At 44.5% G+C, this 15,141-nt stretch overlaps 1 long non-coding RNA gene across 1 annotated transcript; it reads right to left on the bottom strand.

Moving 5' to 3' along the window:
- Positions 1–3,466: 3,466 nt before the first annotated feature.
- On the bottom strand, positions 3,467–6,313 carry LOC309533354. Its single transcript, XR_014220161.1, has 2 exons — positions 6,215–6,313; positions 3,467–3,939 (listed from the first exon to the last, which is right to left on the bottom strand). It is a non-coding gene; the product is annotated as an uncharacterized lncRNA (long non-coding RNA).
- Between the last annotated feature and the right edge of the window lie 8,828 nt (positions 6,314–15,141).

Raw genomic sequence — 15,141 nt, 5'->3', positions numbered from 1 at the left:
TAGTCATTGAACATTACATGTGAATAACTGTATGAGTGTACAGCTCAGCTGTATGTGTACCCAGGTTGTACACTCGTTGAATGTAGCGTGTGAATGCCGCCATTGCCCATATTTTTCTTTCTATGTTTATTGAAGTCTTGTAGCTTTGCACATGGATTTCAAAGAGGTTGAAAGAGCTTCCTCTTGTTGGTGCTTTACAATTTTAAGATCTCTGGTGTGTGTATTGGTGATCCCTATATGCTGCAGTTTAATATCCCGTCAATTGAATTCAGCTGCCTGGGTGAGGCAGAGAGGGAGCTGCAACTGAATCACCAGATGAAAGCTGATCTGCTTGTCATATAAAAGTCCCTCCACCCCTTCCCCATTCTCTGGTAATCTATCGTCTTAACATTTTGCCAGACGCAGACCAAATGTAAGTCAAAAGACCTGAAAGGAATTCTTATTTTCATAAGGGAAAGGAATGATCTCTCTCTCTCTCTCTCTCTCTCTCTCTCTGTTAGGCTGTTTGTCCGTATATTCAAGGAAGAATAAAAATCCTAGCCTTCAAGAACAATACTTTCTGGCATTAAAAATTGAGGGTTATCTTTGTGCATGGGTGCACATTTAAATCTGCCCACACTATGGCAGTTATAATATGGCAAGCTGCTTAGGTGAATTGGTGCCCCATATGGCTTCAGTGCTTTTCACTAGGACCATGCTGAAGCATGATTTGGGTCATTCTAGATTTCAGATGAGTCAGGTAGTAAAGGTAAAGGTAAAGGTAAAGGGACCCCTGACCGTTAGGTCCAGTCACGGACGACTCTGGGGTTGTGGCACTCATCTTGCTTTATTGGTTGTGGGAGCCGGTGTACAGCTTCTGGGTCATGTGGCCAGCATGACTAAGCCACTTCTGGCAAACCAGAGCAGCGCACGGAAATGCCGTTTACCTTCCTGCCGGAGTGGTACCTATTTATCTACTTGGACTTTGACGTGCTTTCAAACTGCTAGGTTGGCAGGAGCAGGGACCGAGCAACGGGAGCTCACCCCGTCGCGGGGATTCGAACCACTGACCTTCTGATCGGCAAGCTCTAGGCTCTGTGGTTTAACCCACAGCGCCACCCGCTGTGGAGATAGCCCCAAATTGGGACAGGGCTTCCAGTGTTATTTGGGACTGAAAGGGGACAGGAAGAAGGAGATGCAGGCAGTCTCATACCCTCTCTGGTGTCCCATTTAACAACAACAACAATTATATCCCACCCATTTGACTGGGTTGCCCCAGCCACTCTGGATAGCTTCCAACACATATAAAAAACAAAACTAAACATTAAACTTTTTTTAAAAAATCCCTGTACAGGGCTGCCTTCAGATGTCTTCTAAAGGTTGTATAGTTATTTATAGTTATTTATCTCCTTGCCTCAGGGGCCGCATAGCTCCATACCGCCCAAAATTTGTTGAATATAGAGACGTCCTAAGGAAAAGCAGACATCCTGGGATAAAATCAGAATCAGGACTGTCCCTGGGTAATAGAGACACTTGGAGGGTCTACAGTCTTTGCTTCATCAGCATGTTCCCCACAGACTGCAGAGGTAATAGGCGTTAGCGAGAAGGGAGAGAAGTTCAGAATCAGAAGCAGACAGTGGGCTGAGGGTAGGATTTCTATACATCCAGGAAATCCCAAACATGTCCTCTATTGGGGGGCCTACATGCCTATCCTGGGGGATAAGATTTACAACTTTATGGATCACCCACAACTTTTTGTGTTTGAATTTTTACCTATGGAAATATGGCAGCCTTAGATGAAGGAGGCAAACAGATGAGTCAGGCTGGTGAAGAGGCAGGGGTGTCTCCCTCTCCTATTGTGACAAGCTCCCCTTCCCCTTGGTCTCTCAGAACCCAGAGAGACATGAAACGGGAGGAGCAAAGGCAGATACGTTGATGCAGTCTCAGGTTGCATGGAGGGAAAACCCTGGAGAGGAGGAGGCTTAGGCAGCTGTGGGAAGGTGGAGACCTTCAGTTTCCATAGCTGCATCGCAGGATCAAGAATTACTGAAGAAGAGTTGCAGTGCTCATTAGACCTGGCAATCCTGTGCAGGTCCTGTTTTCCCCCTAATAAAGAGTTAACTTCACTTACTCCGTGTGATTTACTGCTGGCTTGTTCTGGACAAAGGCCCACTCTTGGGGCAGTGGCAGAGCCCTTGCACATAAAAGGTCCCAGGTTGAGTACCCAGCATCCTCACACAGGGCTGGGAAAGACTCTGATCCAAAACCATGGAGCGGAGCGCTGTTGTCAGTCGGTGTAGACCAGAAATGGGAAACATGTGGCCCTCTAGATGCTGTCGGACTGCCTTGAGCCCCAGTCAGCATGGCTAATCATCAAGGATGATGGGAGTTGCAGTCTAATGGGAGCTCACCACCGACCGCTGTGGGAGAAATTAAACTGGAGCCACATTGAATCTCTTCTCCCCCAGGAGAATTTCAACTCACCCCTGAAACGAAGCCAAAACATCTAGAAATCTAGATGTTACAAACAAGAATTTAAGCATATTTACTAGGGTGCACGGAAACACCATTTACCTCTCCACCACAGTGGTACCTATTTATCTCCTTTCACTGGTGTGCTTTCAAAATGTTAGGTTGGCAGGAGCTGGGACAGAGCAATGGGAGCTCACCACCGCTGTGCGGATTCAAACCCGGGATGCGGGGTGGTGCTCTGGTCTAAATCAGTGAGCCTCTTGGGCTTGCCGATCAGAAGGTCTATACATGTATAAGTGTTTGTGTAAAAGAGTGAACAGTTGTTGATTTGTACAGCTCAGCTATTGCATATACAGGTGCCTAGAGTGTTAGTCATTGAACATTACATGTGAATAATTGTGTAGATTAACCCATGGTCTGACCTGATATAAGGCAGCTTCCTATGACTGTAATGTGTATGAGGAAGGGAGCCAGGATTGTGCCCATTTGCCTCACCCCCAGTCACACGGAAAATGCCTATATAGAGCTATGTGCAGTGTAGCACTGAACTAGCACATGGAGGTTGCCATCAAGGAGGCACAAGTCATAATTCCCACTCTTCCATACAGCGAGTCCTTTGCTTGACTGAACAGGGCTGTGCCCTTCACTGATTCATTCATTCATTCACTCACGGACTGGTTCATTCAGATTATATCTCACCGTGCCCAAGGAGAAACTTTCCAGATGACATTCTTCCATTGGTAGAAATGGAAGCTTCTCTCCCAGTGTAAACAGAAGCTGGTGGGTGGTTGTGAGATTGAGACTGAGTGGGCAAAAGTTAATCTCTGATTTCCATGTGGTGTGGATCCTAGCTTTTTAAGAAACACAAGGAAGGTCCAGAACACAATGTGAAAACCAAGTGCAATGGTGCTATATTATGTTGCAGTAAATAAATATGTATATTAGAAAGGCTCAGCAGAAGATTTTCAGTTGCTGGTCGCAAAACACATGATCTTTGTCAGAGATATTGCAAAACTTGTTTAGAAGAACAACTTTTATTAGAGATCTGCAAGCTCAGTTTCCAGTGTAGATCTAATCGTTCCAGGAACATCTCCAAGAGAAAACCACAAGACAGAACAATAGCAAGGTGAGACACAAAACCTTAGTTAAGCACAAAGGACATGAAACAGTGCTGCCTATTGGTTGGAGCAGTTGCTGGATAATTATTACAATACATTCCAGGCTTCACTCATAAATAGATGGTTCTGAGCTGCAGTCCTAAGCATTCTCTCTTGCAATTAAGCTCCCCTACAATCAAAGGGATTAATTTCCATGTAGCTGAGTTTTTAAGATTTGGTCTTTTACAAATTGCCAAGCACTCAGCAGTTAAGCCTGCATTCCGTCTTCTCCAATCAGATCTTACAGCTGAAACAAGTGGTGCCTTCAACATTTATGAATTGAATTGGAGTATAATATTATTCATCCAGGAAGCACATGGTGGGAACTGCGCTGAAAGAAGGAAAGAAAAGTCAATGAAGCGACTAAGGTTCTAGCATGGTTTATGTTGGCCATGTGGCTGTTTAATTCGCTTCAGAAGTTCTGGCTAAAAGGGAACATGTGACATGTAATCATCCAACCACAAGTAACATAAGCAAGTTACATAACCCAACATTCATAATGCCAAACAGGATGCTATCAATGTAGGGATAGATGGTTGTAATTATGCTAACTCAAAGCCATGGTCACTAAATCGGTATTAAGCAGAGATTGTGCAAGCCTAGTGCTGCATTCAGGCATGGTAAAGCCATTGCACTTTCTGCCCCCTGAAACGCAACATGGCCCTCAGATTCCCTCCCTTGCTTCCACTGGATTTGGAGAAATTTCAATAAAGCTGCAGGCCTGGTGGATCAGACCAAAAGCCCATCTAATTCTGCATCCTGTTTTCCTAGCAGCCAGTCAGATGCCTATGGGAAGCCTGCAGGCTAGAACATGAAGGAAATAGCCCTCTCCCACTCTTACTGCCCGACAACTGCTATTCAGAGGCACAGTGCCTCCAACACGGCGTAGAAATTACAATGCCATTTAGGATAATGCAATTTGTTATCAATGGCTGTTAAGTCAGGATGGCTATATGGAACCTCAGCATTTGCTGTAAACCACCCTGTGATCTTTGGATGAAGGGCAGTATACAGATTTAATACATACATACATACATACATACATACATACATACATACATACATTGTTGTTATTGTTTAGTCGTGTCTGACTCTTTGTGACCCCATGGACCAGAGCATGCCAGGCACTCCTGTCTTCCACTGCCTCTCGCTGTTTGGTCAAACTCATGTTGGTAGCTTTGAGAACACTATCCAACCATCTCGTCCTCTGTCGTCCCCTTCTCCTTGTGCCCTCCATCTATCCCAACATCAGGGTCTTTTCCAGGGAGTCTTCTCTTCTCATGAGGTGGCCAAAGTATTGGAGCCTCAGCTTCAGGATCTGTCCTTCCAGTGAGCACTCAGGGCTGATTTTCTTAAGAATGGAGAGGTTTGATCTTCTTGCAGTCAATGGGACTCTCAAGAGTCTCCTCCAGCATCAATTCTTACATACATACATACATACATACATACATACATACATAATTGATTGATTATTCCTATTTTTATGAGTTAGGGACGTCTCCTGCATGTGAAGACAGGCAACTGTGCACTGAGTGGATGAGACCAATAGGTGGTTCAATGGTCAAGAAGGCAGTTTCTGCTTGTGCTGTAGAGGCAAGTGACGGGCAGATGGGGCTCGTCAACCTGGGAGGTAGCCCATGTAGAAGGAAAACTGACCCTAAACCTCTGCTGCCTTGTTGGATATCTTTAGGAGAAGAAAAGGCTAACAAGCAAAGCCTACACAAATTTGGAATGGAGTCCCTAAGACGGTTGGGTGGTGCCTTGTATGCCTCCTTCTGGCAACTCCTGTAGCCAAGGTGGCACCAAACATATTGTACTCCTTTCCTTTGGACGATGAGGCTGTGACCTTCAAACACATTGCCCAGGCTTGCATCCCTGGGAGATCTCTTCAGTGCTGCGAATGCACTCCATTCTCTCTTGAGATGGACAGGTGCCAATAACAACTGTTGTTGTTGTTGTTTATTCATTCCACCCTTCCTCCCAAAGAAGCCCAGGTGGCACACGCACAAGAGATAAAACAATTAAAAACAATTTCCATACAGATGTCAGTACAGTATGCCTCTGAATCAGGCCCTGGTTTAGGTTTGATGAGGTCCTAAGCTACCGAAGGTAATGGGGCCCTTTATATAGAATCCTAGAATCATAGAGTTGGAAGAGACCACAAGGGCCATCGAGTCCAACCCCCTGCCAAGCAGGAAACACCATCAGAGCACTCCTGACATATGGTTGTCAAGCCTCTGCTTAAAGACCTCCAAAGTAGGAGACTCCACCACACACCTTGGCAGCAAATTCCACTGTCGAACAGCTCTTACTGTCAGGAAGTTCTTCCTAATGTTTAGGTGGAATCTTCTTTCTTGTTTCTTGTCCAGCTGTCCTTTGTCAACAGCAAATTGTTGCTGTTTTTTTGTGTTTAATATATGCCAAATGGTAATTTATGGACCTAATAGGTATCTAAAGCCATTTTATTTGTTTTTTATCTTATATTTTGGAAATGTACATCCAGTTGTTGTTTTTTGCTTTAAATTTTTTTGGGGGCCCCCAATAGAGTGGGGCCCTAAACTATAGCTTATTTAGCTTATACGTAAAGCCGGCACTGCTCTGAATACCTGTTACCGGGGAACAGCAGCAGGGTGGAACTGTCTCTTTTCATAACCCAACTGCAAGCTTCCTGGAGGCATCCAGTGGGCTATTGAAGCAGTTGGAATGCTGGATTGCTTCAGCGTTCTTTGCAAGAATCATAACCAGAAGGTACCAGGTGGTCCAATAGCAGGGCTGGTTCCACTTTTCGGCTCCTGCTCACCAAATGACCTCCGGTGGACCCCTCCAAACCATAGCGGGTGTTAAGTTGTGGGTGGACATATCAGACGACACAGCAATTCTTCAGACAGCTCTTGTTTATTCACAGGCCAGAACAGAACTGGGCTGAAGGGTTCAGCCAACCTGCTTATATAGAGTTCAACTACAAAGCAACAGTAACAACTTTCTGTAACTATCCAATCACTGAACGTCACTTTCAATTCCTTATTTGCATATGTGGACCTGAGTGAAAACTATCTACAGTATCCCCCTGCTGCCCTAGAGTGAGAACTTCAGTACATAACAGTGGGTCCCCTGATGGATGGACATGCCGAGTTGCAGTGGCAGTAATGGTGGGCAGCAGCAACGTTTTCCAGCAACACCCCCAAAGTGATTCCCCCCTACCCTAGGGGGGAATCAAAATGGCATCTCTCAGACATAGCCTCCACCGCACTGGGGAGCCTATATTCTGAAAGTGCCTCAGGGTTATCTTATTTGGAGGGCATCATAGAAAATTAAATGGCAGCTCTCAGAACTAGCTGCTTGACTGTAAAATGTACAAAGGTGATTCTGGGGCAGGTATTGACAGCAAGCTGGTGCTGTAACCATGGTGGCTGCCTAAGGATGCCACATTCTGATGCCACCAGATGCCAGCCAATGTCTCACCAGTGGAGACATTTCCTGCTATAGAGGCCCTTTCATAATGCTGTTTAAACTGAATTTGACTCAGAATGGCTGTGTGAGTCCGTTGCTCTTTATGCCCCAAAAGCTGTGTGGTCGTCGTCTTCTTCTTCTTCTTCTTCTTCTTCTTCTTCTTCTTCTTCTTCTTCTTCTTCTTCTTCTTCTTCTTCCTGCCAGGTATGCAGACAATTCTTTCGAGCATTGTTTGAATGGGAAGGGGTGGGTGGATTCCCACCCCCCTCATTAATTAGGTGAGATCTCTCTGAACCCAGGGAAGAAATATGGACAGAGAGTGGAAATGTTCCACCGGCCTCGTTTTGCAGGAGGTAATGAAAGGAAGGAATTTAACGTCATAAACGGGGAACATCTGGTGTGCGTTCGCAGAAAGGCCACGTGCAGATTTGTAGCAGAGATTTCGTAAGTATTCCAAATATTTGGAAAGGGTATGTTCCACCAAGTTAACAACTTGGTTACATACTTATTATCACATGTACAGGAAAGCAAAAGAGTGAATAACACACTTTCTTCAGGAAGCCACGCATGGAAGAGCAGCTGTACAGTAATCTTTCTTGGAAGAATAGCCATATAGCTTAGCAATAAAGTGCATGATGGGGACGCGGGTGGCGCTGTGGTCTAAACCACTGAGCCTAGGACTTGCCGATCAGAAGGAGCTAGTTGCAGACTAAAATGTGTAGACTCGCACGTGCTGGCCAGCTTCTGTTTTGACTTGAAATGTTCATTTTGGGCTTCTCAGAAATACCTAAAGGCAAGAACCAGGCGGGGGGAGCGCCGGCACGCAATGGCGCCCACCTGAGAGGTGCTGGAACTGCACTCCGACACTCTCAAAAATATCATGGCTGACTAAAAAAAATAAAAAATGACTGACTAAATTTTTCCCCAAGAAGAAGTGTGGATGGAAAATAACTGCTATTATGTTCCATTACTTTCCTAGCAAAGATGCCTCTTTTTCTCTGGGAAAGGCTATGGGATAATTAGCCAGTTCATAAAGCAAATTCATATTCATAATAGATTAAAAGAAAGAAATGAAAAGAAGCAAACCCGTAGTAACAAATGGCAGGCAGCGTAAAACAAAGAAAAGAAATCTATGCACTAGCAAGAGATATTCATTAAATGGCTGTTGAAAACCCCAGGTTTTGATTTCGCAGAGCTGCCTTCAGATGTATCTCTCAAGTAAATTAAGATGACAAATGACAATTATCTGAAAGGCAAGTGTCATGAAGTGGCTAGGAACACATTATCTTGCTCTCACTCTCGCTCTCCTCCCCTCACCGCTTTTAGAAGCTCTTTAGGGCTGGTGGTTTTTTTCAAACAAAAATGAAAAGTTCCACCATTTATCAGCAGCCTCGTTCTTCGCAGAACTCTGGGAGTGAGCTGGCACAATATATTCCGAGGCTTTCCACATGTTGCTGAGCAGAAAAGGGAGATGCGCAACAAGCCTTTGCTGTTACAGAATCATCCTTCATGTTCCCGGAGAGAGCAGGAGAGGGAGGGACGGGGGAGAAAACCCGCCACATTGGTTATTTATTTAAAAATTAAAGCAGGGGGCTGCGAAACAAAACAACAACAAAAAACAAAAAGGTTTCCTCTTTCTAACAGATGTGGCTAATGTTCTGTTTTCCTGGTAATTCATACTAATAACGATTGTCATAATGTTTTCATATATTTCAAAGGCTTTAACAGCTTTATGGAGGGAAATTGCTGTTGCTTACTCTGGGGACTGACTTTACGCAACAGCCAGAGCTTACGAGACAGTTAGATCAAGCACAGTGAAAGAGGGGGAAATAATAAAGGAACGAGAGCGTCCCAAGTCAGGTTGGCAAGGCAAGAGCCTGCAGGGGGGTCTCAAAGGCGTGGAAACAGGCCGGGAGCTCAGAATGTGCCAAAGCAATTCTGTTTGGAAAACAGATTAGTCAGCCTGCTAGGGTTGCTGCTACATGATATGGTGCGCTTGCCACTTAATTTGTAGAGGGACCCAGCAAGGTGTGGCAAAAGAGCCTTCTAGATGAGGCGAATGACTCATCTACAGTGGTACCTCGGGTTAAGAACGTAATTCATTCCGGAGGTCCTTACCTAACCTGAAACTGTTCTTAACCTGAAGCACCACTTTAGCTAATGGGGCCTCCCGCTGCCGCTGCACCGCCGGAGCCCGATTTCTGTTCTCATCCTGAAGCAAAGTTCTTAACCTGAAGCACTATTTCTGGGTTAGCAGAGTCTGTAACCTGAAGCGTATGTAACCTGAGGTACCACTGTATTCCAACACTGGCCAATCAGATGCCCCAAAGCAGAACTCAAGCACAAAGACATTCCCTTCAGGTGTGACCCTCCAGATGTTGTCAGACTCTGGCTCCCATCAGCCCCAGCCAGCATGGCCTACAGTCAGGGAAGATGGGATTTGTAGTCTAGCAACATCAGAAAAGCCACAGGTTCCCCACCTTTGCTACGAAGGCTCTGGGATTTGCCTGGACTATGATAGGCACTAGCTTGCTCTAGCTCTTTATTTTGTCCCCTCTAGCTTGACCTGTGGCTCTTGCCAGTGTGGTGTAGTGGTTAAGAGCTGTAGTCTCGTAATCTGGTGAACCGGGTTTGATTCCCCGCTCCTCCACATGCAGCTGCTGGGTGACCTTGGGCCAGTCACACTTCTCTGAAGTCTCTCAGCCCCACTCACCTCACAGAGTGTTTACTGTGAGGGAGGAAGGGAAAGGAGAATGTTAGCCGCTTTGAGACTCCTTCGGGTAGTGATAAAGCGGGATATCAAATCCAAACTCTTCTCTTCTTCTTGCCTTCTTCTTGAAAAATATCTACAGTATCCCCCTGCTGGCCCAGGGTGAGAACTTCAGTACATAACACTGACAGTCCATCACCTTTGAGAGTGGGCCATCAGTTCTGTCCTTGAGCAGGTTGCCATGAATGTCAATCCAAAAGTTCCATGTTTTCTATTGCTGGGAGCCGGCTGCTTGAACTCACCCTAAGTTTCATGTTCTGCAAATCACGCAAGGGAACAATATAGTATTTCCGTGGTTAAGCAATCAAGATGCTCAGTAATCTGCCATTCGAACCAGTGGGGCTTCGACATCACCATTTTGTAGGCAGTGTGGCCTTGCTTGTGGTTCAGCCCTGACAGGCATTTACCAGCACCCCAAGACCCACTGCCATTCTCACTTTGCCTGAAGCATCCAAGAGAACCAAGAGGGCCACGAGAGAACTGTTTCAGTACCTGCTTCTGAATAAATGTATGGAAGACAAAAGATGCGCCATAGCTTTGTCTGAACAAACTATTCAATGCTACATTAACACTATGTGAGCTCTTAAAATGGGGCAGCAAAGGATAAATATCTAAGGTGCATTAAATCTTATTAGAGAGGAAAGATGGTGAAATTAACACTTAGATAATGTGGGAAAGGGTCTTGGATAAGTTATTCACTGATGAAGAAAGTAGTGTATTTATAAAACAGGTTATAACACTTCAGCCTCTGTGAGATAATTTCTTTTTTCTCAATTTTTTAATTCATTTTATAACACAAATAAACAATACAAACAGAAATACAAACAATACAAACAAGTTCTGGTCTTATCCTTATTTTTTCTAAACATTGTTAGGTGAGCTTCCCCAAGTCCCCCCTATCTGGTTTTCATTTTACCTCATCTTTAGCAATTTCATATATCATGATTTTTAACCATTTTTTTAATCACACTTACTTTTACCATAAAAATCTTCACATTTTATCACTTAAAAATAATACTATTTTAAAACACACTATCTTCTACTTCTTATCCTACAACCTATATCCACTTCCAAAGCTATTCTAAAATTTAAATATTAACATATTTTTTCAAATATTCTTTAAACTTCTTCCAGTCTTCTTCCACCATCTCTTTTCTCTGGTCTCGGAGACTCCCAGTCAGTTCGGCAAGTTCCATATAGTCCAGAGATAATTTCTTTGTAATAGTTGCACCAATGATATTATAGACCACAGAAAAGGTGCAACCTGGCAGAACAACTGCTATTATTTCAGACCCATTGAAATCACCCAAAAAGACCTCTCTACATGTTACATTTTTAGATGTACAATTGTAAAAGTGTCCACCTGTAAAACGAACACCCATAAGATCTGAAAGGACCTTTCTGCACTCGTGCAGTTTATTTACTTCTCCATGCAATTTAGAGCCTCGGTTGTACAGAGTTCCTGACTGTGTGAAGAGTCTGCATGTTTGCAGTTCTTTGTGGGTAGAGACCCAATCGTCTGCCAAAAATAGTGAGGTGAAGAGAAAGGGCCAGCAGGTTCATCCCCTCACATGTTCAGCATACACCTGGAGGAGAAAGTCTGAAAACTCCTTTTCCCTCAGGAACAAGCGACTCCATCTCCGGGTGAGCTGCTATATGGAATAAGGTAGAACTGCACTGGCTGGTCCCCTGTGCCATCGCATGCCTCCTGATTTGGTAGCCATGCTGACTGTTAAGTTGTGGGTGAACTTATCAGACGACACAGCGATTCTTCAAACAGCTCTTGTTTATTCACAAGCCAGAACAGAACTGAACTGAAGGGCTCAGCCAGCCTGCTTATATAGAGCTCCAGTACAATGCAACTGTAACACTTTCTGTAACTATCCAATCACTGCACATCACTTTCAATCCCTTATTTGCATATGTGGGCCTGACTGAAAAATATCTACAGTATCCCCCTGCTGGCCCAGTGTGAGAACTTCAGTACATAACACTGACAGTCCATCACCTTTGAGAGTGGGCCATCAGTTCTGTCCTTGAGCAGGTTGCCATGAATGTCACTCCAAAAGTTCCATGTTTTCTATTGCTGGGAGCCGGCTGCTTGAACTCACCCTAAGTTTCATGTTCTGCAAATCACGCAAGGGAACAATATAGTATTTCCATGGTTAAGCAATCAAGATGCTCAGTAATCTGCCATTCGAACCAGTGGGGCTTCAACATCACCATTTTGTAGGCAGTGTGGCCTTGCCATTTTAAAAATACAATATAAAAATAAACACTACAGCTGCTGGTATTACCGTTCGGCACAATCCTGCCGAGGTCAAGCCCTGTTAAGCCCCATTGATTACAATGAAGTGTTCGAGCACACACTTATTTTTCTCTCCCAGTGGAAAACAAGAAAGCATAACAGTGCAAATCTATGCATATCTACTCAGAAGAAAGCCCCATTCTGTTCAATGTTACTACTCCCAGGTACTGTAAGTGCATTTAGCACTGCAGCCTAAAAGTGCACATTTTGGATGGGTAAGGTCTGAAAACAGATGCTGGGAGAAAACAGCTGAAAATGTACCAGAATCCTTGCTGAGCCCAGAGGAGGTTTTGTTTGGACTTCATATGGATCTCATGCATTTAATAGTAATAATAATAATAATAATATCTTTATTGTCATTGCCCCCTTCGGGGACAACGGAATTACTTGACTGCTCCATAAAAACACTAATTAAACAATACAGTATAATACAGCAAGGGAGATTAGATGACTTTCAAAGTCCGGGCTTCCCATTCAGGGCCGAGATCACTCTGGAGAAGAAGCTGTTCTTAAGACGGCTCGTTCTTGTCTTCATTGACCTGTATCTCCGTCCCGACGGCAAGAGCTCGAAGAGACAGTGACCAGGATGCGATGGATCTTTTACTATGTCCAGTGCTTTCCTATGGCACCTTGTGGCATAAATCTGCTCTAAGGTGGAGAGTGGGCAGCCAACAATGCTCTCTGCTGCCTTAACAACCCTTCACAACCCCATCCTGTCCTGGGTAGTACAGCTTCTGTACCACACACATTGAGCATCAAGATTTGGTTTGGAACTCTGTAACAGCTGCTAAATTATCGTTAGCTAGGAAGTGGGAAAGTAAACAGATTCCGGGACAAATGGATTGGCTCGTGAAAGGAGGGGGCTTAATGCATATGAATAAGCCGACATATTGTATACATGCTGGAGATGGTAAAAATGTCAACAAGTCTTTAAACGAAATTTGGAGAGCCTTCTCCACTTTCTTGCATGGTTTAAAGGGAGACTGTACAATGCCATGGCGTGCACTTTTTACTTGATTAAATAATAATCAAAAACCACTGGGGAATAAACGAGATGTTCAGCCCTTTTTAATTCCTATTGATTTCCATGGCAGAGCTTAGCATATGCTTAAACCTCACCTATTAAAATCAATGGGAGTCCGAAATACTTAACTTCACTTAATGGCTGGATGATGCCATTAAGAAAGAAAGAAGAAGATAAGAAGTCACTGATTGCTAAGGGAGGAGAGCTGGCAAAGGTTTTGTGGAAAGGGTGCAACGTGGCAACCTTAGCAACGCATGAGCTCAGTAGCAGCGTATCTGCTTTGCATGCAGACAGTCCCCAAGTTCAATTCTAGGCATTACAATGTGGGTTGGGGGAAAGGACCTCTGCCTGAAACCTAGGCTGGATCTACACTGATCTGTGAAAACGCTATTAAAAAAGTGACGGGTCGCTGCTCTACAGTGCCCTCTGGTGTCACATTTTTATATTGCATTTTTAATGTTATAACTTATTAATCCCTAGAGAGCTGTTGCCAGTCAGTGTAGACAATACAGACCTAGATAGACTCGGTATAAAGCAGTGTTCTTAGAACAGATAACACAAAAATTGGCTGGTGTTGATGGCCTGCATGCAGCTTGTCACTCGTCAAGGCCAACAAAGCCCAACAGACATACATGTTGGGCCACCGAGGGGTATATAAATCTATTGGTTTTGCTGCCTATCCAGTCTGTGGGAAGACACAATACTATGGTTGTCAGCCCAAGGAAAGTGGCTTGCCTTGGGTATCTGCTCAACAAAGATACTGTTTCATGCCCCTTTTGTGGCTAGGCCCACTATAAGGCAAAAGAGGCAAGCCCAACCCTTCTGTGATGGCCTAGGAATCTGGGGCTGGTGCTGTGCTTGTCAGATGTCCAAAGCAAAATTCAAATACCCATTTGCAAAGTGAGTATTTAATTTTTAAAGGCACTTGCACGCTGTAAGTAAACACCCTCTAAGAGCTGTGTTGGGATGCAGGTGGCCCTATGGTCTACACCACTGAGCCTCTTGGGCTTGCCAATCAGAAGGTCAGTGATTCGAATCCCCGCAATGGGGTGAGCTCCCATTGCTCGGTCCCAGCTCCTGACAACCTAGCAGTTCGAAAGCACGTCAAAAGTGCAAGTAGATAAATAGGTACCGCTCCAGCGGGAAGGCAAATGGCGTTTCCGTGCGCTGCTCTGGTTCACCAGAAGCGGCTTAGTCATGCTGGACACATGACCCAGAAGCTGTCTGCGGACAAACGCCGGCTCCCTTCGCCTATAGAGTGAGATGAGCGCCGCAACCCCCGAGTCGTCCGTGACTGGACCTAGTGGTCAGGGGGTACCTGTACCTTTACTTAAGAGCTGTGCTAGACAGGTTTGGTTTCCTTTGAAGGGGAGAACACAAAAGACTTAATGGCAATTTTGTAATACTGGCTTTATCTACAAGCAGAGCATAAGAGGAGGCAAGCAGCATGCATTCTCTTCAGAGCACTAATCCCCAAATGTAAATTAAAAAAAAATGTTTTAGGAAGTTATTATTATTATTATTATTTGAAAAAAGATGGCTGGGGTCAGCAAAAGTGGACCCTCTGGGTTCATGAGCCCTGGCAGTTTCCCAGCATGATGGGTGCTGATGCCAAGCCTGATAGAGGATATGCTTTGCATTCAGAAGTTCCCAGATTCAACCCCTGGCATCTCTAGGTCCAGTGACATGTTAAATGGCACCGAAGTCCACAATTTGCTATCTAAAAATATTCACAATTTTCTAGCTTTAAAATGCTTTAAAAATGGTTTTATATATCAGAGTCTTTGAGCTGCTGCTTCAGCCAGAGAAATCCACAAGCTACATTTTATGTTGAGGTCAGATGGCAAAAAAGTATGAAGAGCATATTGATTTGGAGTTATATCTGGTGATTGGGAACACTCGTGGTCATTTCAGAGTGTAACAGATCATGGTGTATCAAGGCATTCCATGGGTACCCAAAGCCAATTCATAAAGAATGGTG

This window comes from Podarcis vaucheri (assembly GCF_965113315.1).
Source record: "Podarcis vaucheri genome assembly, chromosome: 5".
Lineage (NCBI taxonomy): Eukaryota > Metazoa > Chordata > Lepidosauria > Squamata > Lacertidae > Podarcis > Podarcis vaucheri.
The sequence above is the reverse complement of the archived record's forward strand: the minus strand, read 5'-3'. Positions and strand labels throughout refer to the sequence as shown.